The 23,524-nt window shown below is 39.0% G+C and overlaps 1 pseudogene; it reads left to right on the top strand.

Annotated features, from left to right (window-relative positions):
* Positions 1–10,328: 10,328 nt before the first annotated feature.
* On the top strand, positions 10,329–10,484 carry LOC114220954 (U4 spliceosomal RNA; annotated as a pseudogene).
* The last annotated feature ends 13,040 nt before the right edge of the window (positions 10,485–23,524 follow it).

Genomic DNA, 23,524 nt, shown 5'->3' on the forward strand with positions numbered 1-23,524 from the left:
TCCCAATAATTCTAACATTGGAACACTTCATGGCTTCACTTATTTCTCTAATTTTGTTTTCATGGATTTTAAGTTGTTTGTTCCAGGCCTCCTCGTGTTCCTTCTTTTCTATCAGTTTGTCTTCTAGATCACTAATTCATTTTTCTGCCTCGTTTACCCTAGCTGTTAGAGTATCTAGATTAGATTGGATCTCATTGATAGCATTTTTAAGTTTTGCCAGATTGGCTCTCATTTCTGCCCTTAGAGACTCTGTGTTGCCATTAATCGATTTCTCCATTGTAGCTATTGTCTTCATGACTGTTACCCTGAAGTTTATTTCCAACATCTTGCTTATATCTATATCCATTTGTAAATCTGTGGCAGAAGTCACACTCTCTGAGTCTTTCTTATTTTGGGGACTCCTCCTCCTAGTCATTTGTTGAGGGGTGGTTGAGGGAATGTACAGAGTCCAAATTATTGACCACAACCCAAGCATGATGCACCTGTTTTATAGGGACCTTAGGGTTGTCCGCCTCTTGATCTTCCAGCCTGCCTTCTGCGGGAGGGGTCTGCCATGCTGTTACTCAGGCAACCCTGTTTGGGCAGAATTGCCCTGCCCCCTGTGGTGGGGGATGGGCTCAGTGAAAACAGGTTTTAGGGGGCTTTTATTCTCTGGAGACTTTCCCTGGCAGCTTTCCATGTCTCTTCCAAGAGTGAGAACAGAAGTGACCATTTCCAAACCTGTGCCTCAGAACAGAGAGATTGCAACCTCTTCTTCAGTGAGCTCTCCAGACCACACGGTCTCCATTTCTGTCTGTGCTGCTAAAACTACAGTGTCCTGGGTTGTGTGCCCCACAGCAGCGCTCCCAGCCATCACTTCCAAGTCCCGGCACATCTCTGCCCTTTGTGCTTCTAAAACCGCCAGCCACCCCCAGTTTGCAGGCACACCACTGCAGCTCCAGGTTTCAGTTGGGGGGCTACCTTAAAGTCCTTTCCCTCCCGCTATTGTCCTGTGAGTCTGTGCTGAGTCCCCAGCATGGTAGGTTTTTGTGCTCTGGTGGCACAGGATCCACAAGGCTCCCTCTCCCTTCTGTTTATCTTCCGATATCTGCCCGCAGAATCACGGCTCCCTGCTTCATATGTCAAAACCAACCACTGGGGATATTCTGTTTGTAGAGATCCAGACATATCGTCTTACATCTCAGGCTGATTTCGTGGGTGTTCAGAGTGGTCTGGTATATATCCAGCTCAGTTCAGGGGACCGGTTGAAATAGGGGCCCCTACTCCTCCACCATCTTTGCCCCCTCTCTCTATGACTCCCTTTTTGTGCAGAGCAGGATCCCCATGTGTGGAGGTGTTTCTCCAGGGTATCTCAGAGCTGCTGGAGATAAACTAACTTGCCTGTCTTGCAAGCCTGGAACTCAGGGCCACAGTGCACACATCCTCAGCATCCCCAAGCCTCTCTGTCTTTCAGAGATCACATAGGAGTCATTTTTTGTGTTTTTTATTTTAACCATTCTGACAGGTATGAGGTAATATTTCTTTGTGGTTTTGATTTGCATTTCCTGATGATGAGTGATGTTGAGCATCCTTTAATAAGTCTGTTGGCTATCTATGTGTATTCTTTGGAGAAATGTCTGTTCATGTTTGCTGCCCATTTTTTAAATAGGATTATTTGGTTTTTTTTGTTTTTTTGTTTTTGGTGTTGAGTTGTATAAGTTCTTTATATATTTTGATATTATCAGATATATCATTTGCAAACATCTTCTTCCAATCAGTGGATTGTCTTTTAGTTTTGTTGATGATTTTCTTTGCTGTGCAAAAGCTTTTTATTTTGCTATTGTCCCAATAGTTTAATTTTTTTTTATTTCCCTTGCCAGAAGGGACATATTTAGAAAAATGTTTTTATGACCAATGTCAAAGAAATTACTGCCTGTGTTTTCTTTGAGGATTTTATTATTTCAAGTCTCACTTTTAAATCTTTAATTCATTTTGAGTTTATTTTTGTGTATGGTGTAAGAAAGTAGTCCAGTTTCATTCTTTTGCCTGTAGTTGTCCAGTTTTCACCATACCATTTGTAGAAGAGAATTGTTTTTTGCCTCATTTTATATTCTTGCCTGCCTTTGTCATATATTATTTGACCATAAAAACATGGGCTTATTTCCAGACTCTCTATTCTGTTCTATTACTCTATGTGTCTATTTTTGTGCCAGTACCATACTGTTTTGATTATTATAGCTTTGTAGTGTATGTTGAAATTTGGAATTGTAATACCTTCAGTTTTGCTCTTCTTTCAAGATTGCCTTGGCTATTTGGAGTCTTTTGTGGTTTTACATAAATTTTAGGATTATTTGTTCTAGTTCTGTAAAATATGCCACCATTATTTTGGTAGGATTGGATTAAATCTGTAATTGCTTCTGGTAATAGAGACATTTTAACAAGTTTCCCCCAATCCATGAGCATGGAATATCTTTCCATTTGTTTGTGTTATCTTTAATTTTTCTCACCAGTGTTTTATAGTTTTTGGAGCATTGGTCTTTCACCTCTTTGGTTAAGTTTATTCCTAGGTATTATATATTTTTGGGTACAATTGTAAATGGGATCGTTTTCTCAATTTCTCTTTCTGCTACTTCATTATTAGTTTATATATATGCAATATAAGACTGTATATTAATTTGAATCCTATGATTTTACTGAATTCACTTATCAGCTCTAGAAGTTATTTGATGAAGGCTTTAGTGTTTTCTACATATAATATCATGTTATCTGGAAATAATGAAAGTTTTACTTCTTCCTTACTAATTTGGAAGGACTAGGAAGGACTTTCAGTACTAGTTAAATAAGAGAGTGAACATCCTTCTCTTGTTCCTGATCTTAGAGGAAAAGCTTTCAGTTTTTCACCATTGAGTATGTTGTTAGCTGTGTTTTTTCCACATATGGCCTTTATTTGTTAAAGTATATTCCCTCTAAACTTACTTTGCTGAGAGTTTTTATCATGAATGGATCTTGTAGTTTGTCAAATGCTTTTTCTGCATCTGAGATGATCATGTGGTTTTATCCTTTGTCCTGTTGATGTGATGTATCACACTTATTGATTTGCAAATATTAATAAATCCCACTTGATCATGGGAAATGATCTTTTAAATGTATTGTTGGATTTGGTTTGCTAATATTTGTTGAGGATTTTTGCATCTATGTTCATCAGAAATAGTAGACTTTTTTCTTCTTTTATTTTTGTGTGTTGTCTTTATCTGGTTTTGGTATCAGAATAATGCTGGCTTTGTAGAATGAATTTCAAAGTTTTACATCCTCTTCTATTTTTTTGGAATAGTTTCAGAACAGGTATGAACTCTTCTGTAAATGTTTGGTAGAATTCACCTGTGAAGTCATCTGGTCCTGGACTTTTGTTTGTTGGGAGTTTTTTGAATACTGCTTCTACTTTACTGCTAGTAATCAATCTGTTCAATTTTTTTATTTTTTCCTGATTCAGTTTTGGGAAGTTATGTTTCTATGAATTTATCCATTTCTTCTAGGTTGTCCAATTTTTTTGGCATATAATTTTTCATAATATTCTTTTGTTACTTGTTTTATAGGGGTTTTTTTTGGTGTGTGTGTAGTTCTTCTTTGTTCCCTTCTTCTCTTCTCCCTTTCCTGTGGTTTGATGGCTTTCTTTAGTAATATGCTTGGATTATTTTTTCTTTATTTTATGCACATCTATTATAGGTTTTTGACTTGTGATTACTATTAGGTTTATATATAACATCTTATGCATATAGCAATCTATATAATGTTGATGGTCGCTTATATTTAAACACATTATAAAAGCACTAAACGTTTACTTCCCCCCACCCAATTTTATGTATATGATGTCATACTTTACATACTTATATTCTGTGAATCACTTGACTGATTTTTATAAATATAATTGATTTTATTGTTCGTGTGCTTAAATCTCCATACTGGATTTATAAGTGATAAATCTACTACTTTTATTATGTCTGTATTTACCTATGAAATTTTCCCCTTTCCTGACTTTCTTACTCCTGATTATGGCCTTTTCTTTCCACTCAGTGAATTTCTTTTCATGTTTCCTGGAAGGCTGGTACAGTGGTGATATACTTCTTTAATTTTTGTTTGGGAAACTCTATATCTCTCTTTCTATTCTGAATAATTAGCTTGCTGGATAGGGTATTCTTGGTTGTAGGTTTTTTTTTTTCCTTTTGCTAAATATATCATGCCACTTTTTTCTGGCCTGCAAAGTTTCTGCTGAAAAATTCACTGCTGAAAAATTTGCTGCTACCCTTATGGGATTTCCCTTGTTTGTAACTGTTTCCATTTCTCTTCCTGCTTTTAAAATTCTCTCTTTATCGCTACTTTTTGCCATTTTAATTTCTATGTATCTTGCTGTGGGTTTCCTTGGGTTGATTTTGTTGGTGGCTCTGTGCATCCTGGATCTGGATATCTGTTTCCTCCCCTAGATTAGGGAAGTTTTCAACTATTATTTCTTCAAATAAATTTTCTATCCCCTTTTCTCTTTATTCTCCTCCTAGGATCCTTATAATAGAAATGTTATTATGCTTAATGACATCACTGAGTTCCCTTAACCTATTCTCCTTTTTTATTATTCTTTTTTTTCTTTTTGCTGTTCAGCTTGGTTGCTTTCCATTACCCTGTCTTTCAGTTCACTGATCCCTTCTTCTGCTTCCTCTAGTCCACTATTTATTCTCTGTAGTGTATTTTTTATTTCAGTTAGTGAGTTCTTCATCTCTGATTGGTCCTTTTTTATATCTTACACCTCTTTGTTTAAGGTTTACTGAGATCCTCCACTCTTTTCTCAAATCCAGTGAGTATCATTATGACCATGATCTTGAATTCTTTGTCAGGCATGCTTATTTCCTTTTCATTTAGCTCTTTTGTTGTGATTTTATCCTGTTCTCTCATTTAGGACATATTACTCTGTTTCCTCATGTTGTCCAATTCTTTGTGTTTGTTTTCATGTACTACGAAAATCAGCTATGTCCTGATCTTGAAAGTAGTGGCTGTATGAAGAAGTCTAGTGGCGCCCTGTAATGTAATATCCTTGTTCACCAGAACCCGACACTTCAGGGGTATCTCCTATATGTGTTGTGTGTACTCTACTGTTGTGACTGATCCACATTTGTCTTCAGTCCAGTCATCTGGAATGGCCCCCTTTGCCTGTTGCAGGCAGGGTTTGGTTCTGGTGATGTTAAGGGGCCAGTCTGGGGTTTCCTTGGCTTGTGGTTGGATCAGACCAGATGCCTGCTATCAGCCTGTTTGTCAGGGCTGTGGATACATCAAACTGCAAGACACTTTTCCTGCATAGTCCTCTGAGAGGCTTTTGTTGATGTGCAGGGCCTGCAGTCAGACCAGATAGACATCTGTTTGTTGTTCCCAGTCTGTCTGTTGGAGTTACAGTGGCCCCTGTAACAGAGCTTTCTCCTTGTACTGCCTCCTGTGAGATTTTTGTTGGTGGGTGGGGCTGGCCATCAGATTAGTTGTCTGCCCCCAGCCTACTGCTGATACTGCAATCAAATTGTTGTGTTAGTCTTCCCCTCTCCCAGGGCAGAAGTCATTCTGGAGTGGTGCTGGCTGCTGTTGGGGCTGCTTGCAGAAAGAAACATGTCAGGAGCTTCTTTGGAGGGACTTCTGCTGAGTGGAGTGGGTTGGGTGGGCTGGATCTACAGGAGAACATGGCGCAGTAAGCTAGGTGGATAGTGTTCATGTTTTTTTCTGCAGGTGTCTGGTTATATAGGCTGGGGTTGCAGGGTGGGGGGAGAGAAATGGTGTTCCCCCAGGTCTTTTGTCTTTGGAGATGTCTCCTAAAAATCCCTGTTCCTCCAGCACACATTCTGAGATTAGTAAACAAACCTCTTTCCCATGTACAGCAGGCACTTTTAAACTGCTGCTTCTCTGCTCTGTCTGGGTGGGGTTTTTGTTTTACTTGCTCTTTAAGAGCAGAGACTGAGTTTCCTATCACCCTCTGGCTTTCCCAGAGCTAAGCCCACTGATTTTTAAAGTACCCAGAGTTAAGCCCCTCTGGATGTAAAAAACTCATGGACTTAAGGCCCACTGGTTTTTAAGGCCAAATGTTATGAGGACTCATCTTCCCAACGGGGGCCCCTGGTGCTGAGGATGCCTGCTGTGGAGTCTATTCCTCTCCCTTTTCTGTGATTGTGGTGTCCTTTCCTGTTGGTGCTCAGTCTTGCCAGGAGTTTAATTTCCAATTGTGTCTCTGCCCTTACTACTCTTTTCAGTGTGAACTCCTCCCTGTGATTAACTATGGAGAGTCTGTCCTGCCAGTCTCCAGATTGTTTTCTGGGTTAGTTGCACTGAAGTGGCTGTTATCTAGGTGTATCCATAGGATGAGGTGAGCTTAAGGTCCTCTTATTCCACCATCTTCCTATGCTTCTCCTGAAAATAGGATAATATTTGAATTATTACTGAGAAAGCAGGTTCAGTGCCAAAGATTGCATTTAACCTTGAAAATAATATTGCACAATGTCCAGTGTAAATTTGACTGCTTTATAGTTTAAATCTTCATTTTCTTGTATATTTATAACTGAACCTCTTCCTCATTTAGACTTTATCTTCCCAATAAGGCAAAGTCTGCAAAACATATAGTGTGTATCATGGTCCATTAGGGATAGTATACTTAGCAATGACTATTTATAATAATTAAAAATTCTGGAATCTATAGAACACTGCCATTCTGCCATGAATTGAGCTAAGTGTCTTACATAATTTTTACTTATCCCAACAGCCCAAGTCTGTAGTTGTTCCCTTCTTATAAATGAAGCAACTAAAGCTAATAAATGATAAGAAGCTTGTCTAAGATCCACAGGGTGTGGGTGCCTGGCTGGCTCAGATGGTTAAGTGTCTGCCTTCAGCTCAGATCATGATCCCAAGGGTCTTGGGATCGAGTCCTGCATCAGGCTCCCTGCTCCTTGGGAGCCTGCTTCTCCCTCTGCTTCTCTCTCTCTCTCTCTCCCTCTGTCTCTCCCTCTGTCTCTCATGAATAAATAAATAAAATATTTTAAAAAAAGAATTTAAAAAAAAGATCCACAGGGTGTATTATTGGGTGGCATTAGGACTTTAACAGATGTTTGCCCTCAAAAGTGGTGCAGTGTAGTGAGCCCTGATGTTCATGCACGTTTCCTGTCACTGCTCACTCCAAGACAGCAATGAAGGCAGAGGCCTTTGCTTGTCTGGAGTTCCTTTTGCCACAACCTCAGGGTGATGGTGGCTGTTGGGTAGACTAACTCTCCAGCAGAGGAAAAAGAAAGCATTCCTATTGTACTCAAAGCAAAATGGAAAATTTCCATGGGAGAATCATCTCAAAGGAAAACAACATACATGTAGAAATCTTGTCTGCAATGGTAAGCAACAGGAACCTAGACTCCAACTCCAACTGATCACTTCTTTTACTGACAATTTGTCTACAATCCCAAGTAAGTAAAATTCAGCATAACCCCTTCCCCATTATCAATATCTTCTTTAAACAAAAGTAATTTTCCTATCCCATTAGTGATTTTTTAAGAAACATCAAGCAATTGCAAAAGAGTACATTTATTAAGTTTTATTATCAAAAAAATGTATTTATACAGAAGGCTAGAATTTAATTTTAGAGATGTTGGTCCTTTTCATTAGTATGAATTAACAGCATTACACAAATAACTAAATAGCATGCATTTGTTTGGTAATGAGCTATAATCATAAGTCATTTCCCAAAGAGTAAATTAAGCATTCATTAGAAAAAGTAATCACTATTAATTGCATTAATCATTTCAATTAAAAGACAGAAAGTGCATTTTTATGTGAATCTGGAATTATTTTAGTTTCCATCTTTGGAAAGTTTCAATTCACCGGATTTTTTTTCAATTCTCTGGATTTTTAAAAAATAAAAATAAAATGAATATATGGATATTTGTATACATCTTATTTCTACAATGTTTGAAGACTAACTGAAGTGATTTATGTGACCATTACTAGTCTTATGTGAAGTTGTAGAGCCTAGAAATTTAATTCAATTAATTCAGAAAGAAATTTAAAATCTTTTTCTGTAACCACACCATGGTTTGTAAGATACATCTCTCACATTTTAACATTTATATCTGTATGATGAGTGACATTCTAATTTCCTCAGTACAATTTTATGACAGACTGATGGTTAATTTTGTGTATCAACTTGACTGGACAATGGGATGGTCCCTGATATCTGATAAGACATTTTTTGAATGTGTCTTGAGGTTCTTTCCAGAGAAGACTGGTATATGAATTGGTGAATTGAGTAAAGCAGAGTGCCGTACCTCATGTAGCCCTGAGTGCTTAAATAGAATAAAAAGGTGGAGGAAGGGAGGAGTTGCTCTCTTTGTCTGACGGTTGAGTTGGGATAAAGATCTGCCTCCAGCACTCCTCATTCTCAGACCTTCAGATTCAGAGTGGGATCCACACCTTTTGTTATCCAGCTTTCAGGGTTTTGAACTACACCACTAGTTTTCTGGGTCTCCAGTTGGCAGACAGCAGGTCTTGGGACTTCTCAGCTCCCATAATCTAATATCTATGGGTTCTGAATTGGCTCCTTAGTATTATTAGATTTAAAGACATGAATGGCACTATTTCCTTTAGTAAAGAGAGCATTGATGATCCATGGCATGATACAGCAATAGTGACATGGAAAACATCTGCATTGTATACTTCTAATCTATGACTTATCAGAAGCAAAGAGCTAGGTGACTCTATATATGATACTTTAGAACATTTAGTAACAAATATAATGATGTTGGTTGATTTCTCCTAATGTTTTGGACAAAGTGGAGAAAGAAAAAGATGAGCTCAGGGATTCAAGTTCCTAGTTCAAGGGCCACATAAATGACCTGAAGGTCTATGTGTGCCCTGAAGGAAACCCTTATCTCCTGTAGCTGCAGGACTAAAGTGGTGAAAATCAAATGTGGAATTCCATCTGTGATTGGCTGAATTATAATGTATTTTGAATTTTTAGCCTTGCAAAATATCTACTATTAAAGAAAGAGCATTGATTAGGAAAGAATGGGATCAGGGCACCTGGGTGGCTCAGTCAGTTAAGCGTCTGCCTTTGGCTCAGGTCATAATCTCAGGGTCCTGGGATCGAGCCCTGTGTCGGGCTCCCTGCTCAGAGGGGAGTCTGCTTCTCACTCTCTGTGCTCGCTCTCTCTCTCACTCTCAAATAAATAAAAATCTTAAGAAAAAAAAGGAAAGAATGGGATCTTATAAACCGGATTGGGGATATGCAGGAAGACCCTAATGAAGCTGAGGACATTGAGACCCTAAATTTCAGTGAGCCTTCTCCCTCAGGGGAAGTGGCCTCACTGCTGCCAGTGGCAATGGCATCCCCACCTGCAGTGATATCAGATGTCTTTTCTGCCTCTGCCTGAGATGCCTGAGGGGATTAACCTTGTATTGCCTGAAGAAATGGTAATGGACTCTCCTGAGGCAGTTCCTTTGCAAGATAAGACTGATTCTTCTCATGATGCACTGCCACCCTGCCTCTCTGCTTCTAGACACTGGAAGGAGACTTAAGTCCCAGAGGGCCCTCAAAGGTGAAGTACAAAGTGTGACCCATAAGGAGGCGGGCTACACTCAAAAAGAGCTACTTGAGTTTAATTTACACATACAGGAATCAGGAACATGTGTAGGAAATCAAAGGTGTGGGATAATGGTGGAAGGAACATTAAATTGTATCAGACCAAATTTGTTAATGTGGGTTTACTAAGAGATTCTGCATTTAATGGGCTAATTTGATGAGTTAGAAAGTGCTCTAAAATTTGTTTGGTTGGCTGAAACATGAACCAAAAGATGGCCTATAGTGAGAGAACTGGAAATTCCCTGTGGTTTAATGTAGAGAAAGGGATGCAAAGGCCTAAGGAAATTGTAATATTAGAGTGGAATTTTCATTTAATACCTGCTCACTCACACTGGGAAGATCCAGAAGGTAGGTCTTCTGTCACAATTGTGAGAAATTAATGTGTGAGGGGTGTCCCAACATCCTTGAAGAGCCCCATGATCCTTCTTCTCTGTAGGTGAGACCTCACAATGGGAACTCTAGCCACTCAATTGGGAAACCTAAATACAAGGAGGGTAATTTAATCCTGGGTTCAGGGGCCAAGAGGAGATACTTGGATGCCAAAGGCAAGGTGCAGGTAATGGACAGCAGAGTCAAAGCCTATGGTGTTAGCTAGTTGATCATTGTATTTCTAGAAGTGAATGGATATGATGCCTGATGAGGGAACAGAAGGCAAGCTGAGTTCATTTACATGACAGTTCTTAATTGATACAAAATTTATATAACACATAGCTTTGCGCAGTGGCAGTATCGTAGCCAATGAGCTTTATCCGAGGCGCGATTATTGCTATTTGAAAACTTTTCCCAAAATTTATTTAACACTAAACTGACCACTTTAAAGGGACTAGTTCAGTGAGTAACACTTAGTGAACTTACAGTGTTTGTGCAGCAAACATCAGATCTATTTAGTTCAAAATATTTCTATCACTCTGAAAACAAATCCAGTACCCCTTAAGCAGTTGCTCCCCCTTCCTCCCTTTCCTCTTTTCGCAGTGACCCGTCTGCATCTGACTGTAAGGATTTGCCTATTCTGAATATTTCATATAAATGGAATCATAAAATATGCGATGTTTTGTGTCTATCTTCTTCCACTTAGCCTAATTTTTTGAGGTTTATCACATTTTAGCATATATCAGTACTTCATTTTTTTATTCCTGAATAATAATCTATTATCTGTGTAGACCACAATTTGTTATCCATTCATCCACTGGTGGACATTGGGGTTGTTTCTACCTTTTGGCTGTTGTTAATAGTACTGCTATGCATGTACATGTATTTATCAGTTTTATTTTCTTGTGGGCATATACCTAGGAGTGGAATGATTGGGTCATATGATTTTTCTATATTTAACTATTTTTATTTGAGTATAGGTAACACACAATATTACATTAATTTCAGGTGTACAACATAATGACTTGATAAATCTGTACATTGCACTATGGTTACCACAAGTGTAGTGACAACTTGTCACCATTCAAGGCTCTTACAATACCACTGATGATATTTTCTATGCTGTACCTTTCATCTCTATGACTTATTCATTCCATAAGTGGAAACCTATATACCTCCTTATCATCCATTTTGCCCATCCCCTCACATCTTCCCCTCTGGCAACTACCAGTTTGTTCTCTGTACTTATAGGTCTGATTCTGCTTTTTGATCATTTATTCATTTGTTACATTTTGAGGAACAACCACCTCCTTTCTATAGTTGCTTCACCATTGTATAGTCCTACCAAGAATGTAGGACTGTTCCAATTTCTCCATACCCTTGCTGACACTGGTTAGTTTCCATTGCTCTGAGCTGGAGTAATGTTTCAATCCTAGGCCAGACTGCTAAAGCTTTGCCTTTGCTATCACCTCCTGCTTCTGCAGGGCTCATGTGCAAGCCTAGAGTCCTCTCCATTTTTTTTTTTTTTGAGCATATATCCACTGCTGGGCATGCACATTGCATTCCCTATTTCCCTAGTATATGTGATGATTGTTTTGAGTATTTTTTCCTGCAAAAGATTTCTTTTTCTGCCTCCTCTTTCTCATGCTTGGGTATACTTGATTTTTGCCCTGTGTGTTGTTCCTTGCCCTATGTGGGCAGAGATAGTATATGTCTGTAAACATTTTGACAACCTGGGTTACTGCCTGGAAAGCTGCTCCAGCCTAAGGGAGTGGGGAGGGGGAAAAAAAAGAAAAAAAAAAAAGGTCAGTCTTTGAGCCTGTCCCTCAGGGACAGGCTGAAAGGTAAAAACACAACATTTTGAGCATATGTGTTTTAAGAACTACAAAATTTTAAGAACAAGGTCCGTACTAACCCCTGACATCAGTAAGCCACATAAGGAACATAGGTCATCACACCTACAGCTACAGCCACTACCACTGTCTGGAGAATGGGTGATGGTAGGCAAGTGAACAGAAATGCCACACTTTCTTATCAAAAATCATCACCACCACCACGACCACCCACCCCGCTTTCTTTTAATTAAGCTGTTCTCCAATTGCAGCAAGTTTTGGATTTAATTCTAGAGTTCCAGAAAATTGATTCTAAATTTCTTCTTTGATGTGGAATTCTCTTTCATATCCTTAAAAATTTATTCTTTACTTTCAAGTTTTAAAATTAACTTTGAGCTGAATTCTTGTTACCCTGACCCACAAGTTAGGTCTTTCTAGGTCTTGCCTATCTCAGTAAGGGGTAATTTTACTTTTCCTGGTTTATTTGTTTCCTATTTATTTTGTTACTCTGCTGGAATATAAATTATATAAGATCAAGACTTCTATTTAGTTCATTTTTACGTGCCTTACATTAGCAAAGGTGATAGACACTCAATACATATTTGTCAAGTAGATGTAGAATTAAGTTATCTTTTAACAGACTCACTTGGATTCTTTTATGAATAAATCACTCTTCATTACATTGTAGTTTATTTGTCTCTTATTGCATCTTATTACAATCTGCCTCATTCAGCTATTGTGTATGTTTTTAAGTACTATAGTACTAGTTTACAAGTGCCTTGAGAATGAGGTTTTATTTACCTAACACAATACCTTACCAGGAATAGATGCTCAGCTATTATTAATGGCTTTTTAAATCTCCAGCTGGATTCTTTTAGAATCCAGCAGTGTTATTTATAGTAAAGCCATGAGTGGGCATTGTCTAAATAGCAAGGCTTGTCCTCCAGAATGTCTCTATTCTATAGGTAGTCATTTAAAGTCAATCTATGTTCATTTAGTACTAGATTCTTAACTACTAGTAACTTTTACTACTTACTCTTCTCCCCTCATAAAATAGGATCCAACAGAGTGCTGTTATACTTATCAATTTTTGTCTATAACTCCAGCTACATTACTTGTGTACAATAATTATTGAAAACAATGTGGGATTTGGGGGAAATGAAGCAATTCATTTCAGGGAACTAGAATATAAATGATCTTTTCCTTTTTTTACTTGTAGAGTTCTATTGTTCAGAAATGCCACAGTCCTTTCAATGGGCTGGGAATAAAACTTTTATATTGATAATCCTTTTTAGTCCTCTTTTTATTTTTGATGGTTTTTCAGTAGTGGATTGGTAATAAAGGAAAAACAAATACAACTAAGATAAAAATGTAATTAGGAGATAACCAGAAACAAACATTTAGGAACACATATTTTTATCTATCACATTATTACAGAAAAATGAGAACAAATATTTTTAGTATGGAAATTGCCAGTAACATTGATGTACTGATATTATGAGTATTAAAATGGTGTATTTTTTTGATAGAGAAGAGGAGTAAGATGGTGGAGGAGTAAGAGACCTAAATTTCCTCTGGTCCCAGGAATTCAGCTAGATAGGTATCAAACCATGGTGAACACCTACAAACTCATCAGGAGATTGAAGAAAAGAATAGTGACAACTCTCTGAACAGAAAAGCAACCACTTTCTGGAAGGTAGGATATAAAGAGAAGTGAATCAAGGTGATATTTGGGAAGACAGACTGCAGGGGGAGAGCCGGCTACCAGCAAGTGATAGAGCAGCATAAGACAAAATTGGAACTCTTAGAAGTCTGCTCTGCTGAGAGACGCTGCTCCAGTGGCTCAGTGGGGGGTGGAACATTTTCTGGGACAGTGTGGTCTCAGGACCCTCGGAGTCACAGAAAGACTGGGGGGTGCCTGAGTGTGGCAGAGCTCCCAGATATTGGAGCAGGGAAGCCGGCTGCAAAGACGGAGCTGAAGAGTGGGCTTTCAGCTCAGAGTTGCCATAAACCATGATCCGCAGCACAGTTGGGCCACTGCTCTTCTAGCAGAGACCCAAAAAGTGGCAGATCCAGGGAAACTCCCCTTCCTCTTCCTGGAGGAGCAGAGTGGGAGCCCACCACAGAAAACTGCTGGGTTTGGAGACTCCAAAGAGGGTTGTGTGCCAGAGATAGAAACGCTCCATCACAGGCCTGGGGAGCACAGAGTGAGGCAGGAGACCAGGGAGATAGGAGTGATTGACTGCTTTTTTCTGGGGGCTCACTGAGGAGTGGGGTCCCCGAGTTCATGACTCCTCTGCAGCAGAGATTGGGAAGCCCCCATTTTCACTCTTGTCCTCCAAAGCTGTATGTAAAGCTTTCAGGGAACAAAAGCTACCAAGAGCAAACTGGAACAGATTACTTAGCCTGGCCCCTGGCAAGGGCGGTGCAATTCTGCCTTGGGCAAAGACGTTTGAGAATCACTGCAACAGGCCCCTCCCCAAGAAGATCACAAGAACAGCCAGCCAAGACCAAGTTTACCGATCAACGAGAACAGCAAAATTCCGAGTGCTAGGGGAGTACAGCACATAGAATTCATGGCTTTTTTCCCATGATGCTTTAGTCTTCCAAAGTTAATTTTTAAAATTTTCTTTATTGTTTTCTATTTCTATTTTTTAGTTGAATTTTTCTTCTTTCCTTTTCAATGAACATCCTATCAATTACTTTTTTAAAATATTTTTTAATTTTTCATTCTTACAGTAATAGTCTATCTCTTCATTCTATTAAAACTTATTTTTTGTATATATATGTTTTTCATTCTTTAAAATTTTGGGATACAGTTTCTTCTAACAGACCAAAATATAAACTAAGTGTACTGTATAACGTTATCCTAGTCTCCTGCCTGATCACATTCTTTCTTTTTTTAAAAATTTTTTATTGTTATGTTGATCACCATATATTACATCATTAGTTTTTGATGTAGTGTTCCATGATTCATTGTTTGTGTATAACACCAAGTGCTTCATGCAGTGTGCCCTCTTTAATATCCATCACCAGGCTAACCCATCCCCCTACCCTCCTCCCCTCTAGAACCCTCAGTTTGCTTTTCAGAGTCCATCGTCTCTCATGGTTCATCTCCCCCTCCGACTTACTCCCCTTCATTCTTCCCCTCCTGCTATCTTCTTCTTCTTCTTCTTCTTCTTCTTCTTCTTCTTCTTCTTCTTCTTCTCCTCCTCCTCCTCCTCCTCCTCCTCCTCCTCCTCCTCCTCCTCCTCCTCCTCCTTCTTCTTCTTCTTCTTCTTCTTCTTCTTCTTCTTCTTCTTCTTCTTCTTCTTCTTCTTCTTCTTTTACTTCTTCTTCTTTTAACATATATTATATTTGTTTCAAAGGTACAGGTCTGTGATTCAACAGTCTTGCACAATTCACAGCGCTCACCAAAGCACATACCCTCCCCCATGTCTATCACCCAGCCACCCCATTCCTACCACCCCCCACCACTCCAGCAACCCTCAGTTTGTTTCATGAGATTAAGAATTCCTCATATCAGGGAGGTCATATGATACATGTCTTCTCTGATTGACATATTTCGCTCAGCATAACACCCTCCAGTTCCATCCACGTTGTTGCAAATAGCAAGATCTCATTCCTTTTGATGGCTGCATAATATTCCATTATATATATATATATATATATATACACCACATCTTCTTTATCTATTCATCTCTTGATGGACATCTTGGCTCTTTCCATAGTTTGGCTATTGTGGACATTGCTGCTATAAACATCGGAGTGCATGTACCCCTTAGAATCCTTACATTTGTATCTTTGGGGTAAATACCCAGTAGTGCAATTGCTGGATTGTATGGTAGCTCTATTTTCAACTTTTTGAGGAACCTCCATACTGTTTTCTAGAGTGGTTGCACCAGCTTGCATTCCCACCAACAGTATAGAAGGGTTCCCCTTTCTCCACATCCCCGCCAACATCTGTTGTTTCCTGACTTGTTAATTTTAGCCATTCTGCCTGGTGTGAGGTGGTATCTCACTGAGGTTTTGATTTGGATTTCCCTGATGCCGAGCGATGTGGAGCACTTTTTCATGTGCCTCTTGGCCATTTGGATGTCTTCTTTGGAAAAATGTCTCTTCATGTCTTCTGCCCATTTCTTGATTGGATTATTTGTTCTTTGGGTGTTGAGTTTGATAAGTTTTTTTATAGATTTTGGATACTAGCCCTTTATGTGATATGTCATTTGCAAATATTTTCTCCTATTCTGTCGGTTGTCTTTTGGTTTTGTGGACTGTTTCTTTTGCTGTGCAAAAGCTTTTCATCTTGATGAAGTCCCAGTAGTTCATTTTGGCCCTTGCTTCCCTTGCCTTTGGCGATGTTTCTAGGAAGAAGTTGCTGTGGCTGAGGTCGAAGAGGTTGCTGCCTGTGTTCTCCTTTAGGATTTTGATGGACTCCTGTCTCACATTTAGGTCTTTCAACCATTTTGAGTCTATTTTTGCGTGTGTTGTAAGGAAATGGTCCAGTTTCATTCTTCTGCATGTGGCTGTCCAGTTTTCCCAACACCATTTGTTGAAGAGACTGTCTTTTTTCCATTGGACATTCTTTCCTGCTTTGTTGAAGAATAGTTGACCATAGAGTTGAGGGTCCATTTCTGGGCTCTCGATTCTGTTCCATTGATCTATGTGTCTGTTTTTGTGCCAGTACCATACTGTCTTGATGATGACGGCTTTGTAATAGAGCTGGAAATCCAAAATTGTGATGCTGCCAGCTTTGCTTTTCTTTTTGAACATTCCTCTGGCTATTCGGGGTCTTCTGGTTCCATAAAACTTTTAGGATTATTTGTTCCATTTCTTGGAAAAAAGTGGATGGTATTTTGATGGGGATTGCATTGAATGTGTAGATTGCTCTAGGTAGCATTGACATCTTCACAATATTTGTTCTTCCAATCCATGAGCATGGTACCTTTTTCCATTTCTTTGTGTCTTCCTCAATTTCTTTCATGAGTATTTTATAGTTTTCTGAGTACAGATCCTTTGCCCATTTGGTTAGGTTTATTCCTAAGTATCTTATCGTTTTGGGTGCAATTGTAAATGGGATCTACTCCTTAATTTCTCTTTTTTCTGTCTTGTTGTTGGTGTATAGGAATGCCACTTATTTCTGTGCATTGATTTTATCTCTCCTATTTTCAATGACAGCCTAGCTGATATAGTATTCTCGGCTGCATATTTTTCTTGTTTAGTGCTCTGAATATATCATGCCAGTCCTTTCTGTCCTGCCAGGTCTCTGTGGATAGGTCCGTTGCCAATCTAATGTTTCTACCATTGTAGGTTACAGATCTCTTCCTAGCTGCTTTCAGGATTTTCTCTTTGTCTCTGAGACTTGTAAGTTTTACTTTACTTTACTTTACTGAAGTCCTGTATAGAGTTCTAGCAGTTTTGGGGTGGAGTCCTTTGGGTTTTCCACATAAATTATCATAACATCTGCAAAAAGTGAAAGTTTGACTTCTTTGCTGATTTGGATGCCTTTGATTTCTTTTTGTTGTCTGATTGCTGTGGCTAGGACTTCTAAAACTGTGTTGAATAACAGTGGCGATAGTGGACATTCCTGCTGTGTTCCTGACCTTATGGGGAAGGCTTTCATTTTTTCCCCATTGAGAATGATATTCACTGTGGGTGTTTCATAGATGGCTTTTATGATATTGAGGTATGTACCCTCTATCCCTCTACTCTGAAGAGTTTTGATCAAGAAAGGATGCTGTACTTTGACAAAAGCTTTTTCTGCATCTATTGAGAGGATCATATGATTCTTGTTCTTTCATTTGTAATGCATTGTATCACGTTGATTGATTTACAGATGTTGAACAAACCTTGCATCCCGGGGATAAATCCCACTTGGTTGTGGTGAAAATTCCTTTTAATGTACTGTTGGATCATATTGGCTAGTATTTTGGGAGAATTTTTGCATCCATGTTCATCAAGGATATTGGTCTCTAATTCTCCTTTTTGATGGGGTCCTTGTCTGGTTTTGGGAATCAAGGTAATGGTGGCCTCATAACACAAGTTTGGAGGTTTTCCTTCCATTCTATTTTTTGGAACAGTTTCAGAAGAATAGGTATTAATTCTTCTTTAAATGTTTGGTAGAATTCCCCTGGGAAGCCATCTGGCCCTGGGCTTTTGTTTGTTGGGACATTTTTGAAGACTGTTTTAATTTCCTTAGTGGTTATAGGTCTGTTCAGGTTTTCTATTTATTCCTGGTTCAGTTTTGGGTTGATACTTCTCTAGGAATGCATCCATTTCTTCCAGGTTATCTAATTTGCTGGCATAGAGTTGCTCATAATATGTTCATGTAATTGTTTGTATTTCTTGGGTGTTGGTTGTGATCTCTCCTCTTTCATTCATGATTTTGTTGATTTGGGTCCTTTCTCTTTTCTTTTTGATAAGTCTGGCCAGGGGTTTATCAATCTTGTTAATTCTTTCAAAGAACCAGCTCCTAGTTTCATTGATCTGTTCTACTGTTCTTTTGGTTTCTCTTTCATTGATTCCAGATCTGATCTTTATTATTTCTCTTCTCCTGCTGAGTTTAGGCTTTATTTGCTGTTCTTTTTCCAGCTGCCTTAGGTGTAGGGTTAGGTTGTGTATTTGAGACCTTTCTTGTTTCTTGAGAAAGGCTTGTATTGCTATATATTTTCCTCTAAGGACCAACTTTGCTGCATCCCAAAGATTTTGAACAGTTGTGTTTTCATTTTCATTGGTTTCCATGAATTTTTTTTAATTCTTCTTTAATTTCCTGGTTGACCCATTCATTCTTTTGTAGGATGCTATTTAGCCTCCAAGTATTTGAGTTCTTTCTGACTTTCCTCTTGTGATTGAGTTCTGGTTTCAAAGCATTGTGGTCTGAAAATATGCAGGGAATGGTCCCCATCTTTTGGTACCAATTGCACCCGATTTGTGACCTAGGATGTGATGTATTCTGGAGAATATTCCATGGACACTAAAGAAAAATGTTTATTCTGTTGCTTTTGGATGGAATGTTCTGAACATATCTATGAAGTCCATCTGGTCCAGTGTGTCATTAAAGTCGTTATTTCCTTGCTATTATTTTGCCTAGATGATCTGTCCGTTTCAGTGAGGGGATCGTTAAAATCCCACACTATTATTGTCTTGTTGTAGATGTGTTTCTTTGCTTTTGTTATTAATTGCCTTCTATAATTGGCTGCTCCCATGTTAGGGGCATAGATATTTACAATTGTTAGATCTTCTTGTTGGATAGAGCCTTTAAGTAGCATGTAGTGTCCTTCCTCATCTCTTAATACAGTCTTTCTTTTAAATTCTAATTTGTCTAAGGATTGCCACCCCAGCTTTCTTTTGGTGTCAATTAGCATGGTAAATGGGTTTCCACCCACTCACTTTCAATCTGGGTTTGTCTTTGGGTCTAAAATGAGTCTCTTGCAGACAGCATATTGATGGGTCTTGTTTTTTAACCAATCTCATAGCCTGTGTCTTTTGATTGGGGCATTTAGCCCATTTACATTCAGGGTAACTATTGATTGGTATGAATTTAGTGCCATTGTTTGCCTATAAAGTGACTGTTACTGTATATTGTCTGTGTTCCTTTCTGGTCTATGTGCTTTTATACTCTCTCTTTGCTTACCCCTTTCAATATTTCTTGTAGGGCTGGTTTCGTGTTTGCAAATTCCTTTAGTTTTTGTTTGTCTTGGAAGCTTTTTATCTCTCCTATTTTCAATGACAGCCTAGCTGATATAGTATTCTTGGCTGCATATTTTTCTTGTTTAGTGCTCTGAATATATCATGCCAGTCCTTTCTGTCCTGCCAGGTCTCTGTGGAAAAGTCCGTTGCCAATCTAATGTTTCTACCATTGTAGGTTACAGATCTCTTCTCCTTACTGCTTTCAGGATTTTCTCTTTGTCTCTGAGACTTGTAAGTTTTATTATTAGATTTCGGAGTGTTGACCTATTTTTATTGATTTTGAGTGGGGGAAGTTGTCTCTGCCTCCTGGATTTTGATGCCTATTTTCTTCCTTATAATTTGCTCCAATATACTTTTTGCCCCCCTCTCTCTTTCTTCTTCTTCTGGGATCCCAATTATTCTAATGTTGTTTGTCTTATGATATTACTTAACTCTTGAATTCTGTCCTGGTGATCCAATAGTTGTTTATTTCTCTTTTTCTCAGTTTGTTTCTTTTCCATCATTTGTGCTTCTACATCACTAATTCTCTCTTCTGCCTCATTTATCCTAGTAGTTTTGCCCCCATTTTTGTTTGCACATCATTAATAGCCTTTTTGATTTTGACTTAGTTAGATTTTAGTTCTTTTATTTCTCCAGAAAGGATTTCTGTAATATCTTCTGTGCTTTTTTCAAGCCCAGCTAGTATCTTTAAAATCATCATTCTGAACTCTAGTTCTGACATCGTACTAATGTCCTTATTGATTATGTCTCTGACAGTCCATAGTGCCTCTTGTTCTTTATGTTGAGGTGATTTTTTTCTATCTTGTCCTTTTGTCCAGAGGAGAATAGATGAATGAGAGAACAAAATGCTAACAGGGTAACAATGTCCCCAGAAAATATACTCTAAATAAGTCAGAAAAGACCTGAAACTGGGGGAAAAGAAAGGGAAAGAAAGAAAAAGGAAAAGAAAAAATAAAAGAAAAAGGAAAACACAAACAAAAACAGAACATGATCAAATATGATCAGGGTGGTGAATAGATCAGTGCCATCCACTAGATTTTGGGTGTATTTTGGTTGTTGGAAGAAAGTGCCTCCCAAAATTTTAAAGAAAGAAAAACTTATATATGTCCAAAAATAAGGGTTGATACAATGAAGGGATGGAATATGACTGTAAAGATGAAAATTATAAAAAATTTTATAAAAGGAATTGATAAGATAAGAAGTTGAAGAAAAGAAAGAGGAGGATTTAAAAAAAAAAGGAAAAACAAAGGGACAGAATGTGATCCAGGCAGGATACTAGAACAAAGCCATACACTAGAGATTTAGGGTATATTTTGATCCTTTAGAAGAAGCTGTATCTCAAAATTTTAAAGAGAGAACAACTTATATATATATGCCAAAAATAAGGGTAACTACTATGAAGAGATAGAATATGACTCTAAAAGTGAAAAAAAAAATGTTTCTTTTTTTAAAAAAGGGATTGATAAGATGTTGGTTGAAAAAGGGTAAGAGAAAAATTTTTTAAAAATTAACTTTGAAAGACTAAAGAATCATGGTAAAAAAGCCATGGATTCTCTGTGCAGTATTCCCCTAGCTCTGGAGTTCTTCCATTCTCATTGATTGGTAAACTTGGTCTTGGTGGGCTGTTCTTGCTGATTCTCTGGGTGAGGGGCCTGTTGCCATGGTTCCCAAATGTCTTTGCCAGAGGTGGAATTGCCCCGCCATTGCTGGGATAAGTAATCTGCTTGGGTTTGCTCTCAGGAGCTTTTGTTCCCTGCAAGCTTTCAGTACAGCTTTGGAGGATGAGAGTGAAAATGGTGGCCTCCCAATCTCTGCCCTGGAGGAGCTGAGAACTCAGGGCCCTGCTCCTCAATGAGCCCCAGAGAAAAGCAGTCAATTACTCCCATCTCCCCGGTCTCCAGCCGCACTCCATGCTCACCCAGCCTGTGACCGAATGTTTCTATCTCTGGCACCCGACTCAGTGTGGAGTCTCCAAACCCAGAAGATCCCTGCAGTGCACTCCCAAGCTGCTCCTCCCAAGGGAAGAAGGGGATTGTCCCCGGATCTGCCACTTGTTGTGTCCCTGCTGGAAGTGCAGTGGCTGGACCGTGCCGCAGATCAGTTTATGGCAACCCCGAGCTGAGAGCTTGCACCTTGGCTCCGTCTCTTCAGCCAGCTTCCCCTCTCCTATCCCTGGGTGCTCTGCCACACTCAGGCAGCCCCAGTCTTTCTGTGACCTCGAGGGTCCTGAGACCACACTGTCCTGCGAGGGTTCCACCCCACGCTTAGCCATTGGAGCGACGTTCCCTCAGTAGAGCAGACTTTTAAAATTCCCGATTTGGTGCTCCACTGCTCTATCACTTGCAAGAAGCGGTGGACAGGGCGCCTGGGTGGCTCAGATGGTTAAGTGTCTGCCTTTGGCTCAGGTCATGGTCCCAGGGTCCTGGGATTGAGTCCCGCATCGGGCTCCCTGCTCCTTGGGAGCCTGCTTCTCCCTCTGCTTCTCTCTCTCTCTCTCTCCCTCTCTCTCTCCCTCTGTCTCTCATAAATAAATAAATAAAATATTAAAAAAAGAACTGTTTAAAAAAAAAGAAACAGTGGACAGAGGCCCCCTCCCCTGCCGTCTGTCCTCCTGAATATCACCTCAGATTTACTTCTCCACAAGTCCTACCTTCCAGAAAGTGGTCGCTTTTCTGTTCAGAGAGTTGTTGCTATTCTTTTCTTTGATCTCCTGTTGAGTTTGTAGGTGTTCAGAATGGTTTGATCCCTATCCAGCTGAATTTGTGAGACCAGATGAAATCCAGGTCTCCTACTCCTCTGCCATCTTGCCCCGTCCCCCCTTTTTTTGTTTTTTAAATTTTTTCCATTCTTTTTCAACCAACTTCTTATCTTTTTTTAAAAGATTTTATTTATTTATTTGACAGAGAGAGCCAGAGAGTACAAGAGGGGGTGCAGTGGGAGAGGGAGAAGCAGGCTTCCCGCTGAGCAGGGAGCCCTATGTGGGGCTTGATCCCAGCACCCTGGGACCATGACCTGAGCGGAACGCAGATACTTAACTGACTGAGCCACCCAGGCACCCCCCAAGTTCTTATCTTATCAATTCTTTTTTTAAATACTTTTTAATTTTCATCTTTACACTCATATTTCATCCCTTTATCGTATTTACCCTTATTTTTGAAAGTGACCCAAATAAATAAAATCATTAATGAAAGAGGAGAGATCTCAACAACACCAAAGAAATACCAACAATTATAAGAACATATTATGAGCAAATACATACTAGCAAATTAGATAATCTGAAAGAAATGGATGCATTCCTAGACATGTATACTACCAAAACTGAACAAGGAAAAAATAGAAAACCTGAACAGACCCATAACCAGCAAGGAAATTGAAGCAGTCATCAAAAATCTCTCAAAAAACAAGAGCCCAGGGCCAGATGGCTTCCCAGTGGAATTCTACCAAACATTTAAAGAAGAATTAATACCTATTCTTCTGAAAGTGTTCCAAAAAATAGAAATGGAAGGAAAACTTCCAAACTCATTTTATGAGGCCAACACTACCTTGATCCCAAAACTAAAGACCCCATCATAAAGGAGAACTACAGACCAATATCCTTGCTGAACATGGATGCAAAAATTCTCACCAAAATACTAGCCAATAGGGTCCAACAGTACATTAAAAAGATTATTTACCATGACGAAGTGGTATTTATTCCTGGGCTGTAAGGTTGGTTCAACATCTGCAAATAATCAATGTGATACAATATATTAATGAAAGAACAAGAACCATATGATCCTCTCAATAGACGCAGAAAAAGCATTTGACAAAGTACATCATCCTTTCTTGATCAAAACTCTTCAGAGTATAGGGATAGAGAGTACATACCTCAATATCATAAAAGCCATCAATGAAAAACCACAGCGAATATCATTCTCAATGGGGAAAAACTGAGAGCTTTCCCCCTAAGGTCAGGAATACAGCAGTGATGTCCACTATGAGCACTGCTCTTCAACATAGTACCAGAAGCCCTGGC

The sequence above is a fragment of the Eumetopias jubatus genome, unplaced genomic scaffold (assembly GCF_037043125.1).
Source record: "Eumetopias jubatus isolate StellerSeaLion01/CBP00866 unplaced genomic scaffold, mEumJub1_p1.0 scaffold_4, whole genome shotgun sequence".
NCBI lineage: Eukaryota > Metazoa > Chordata > Mammalia > Carnivora > Otariidae > Eumetopias > Eumetopias jubatus.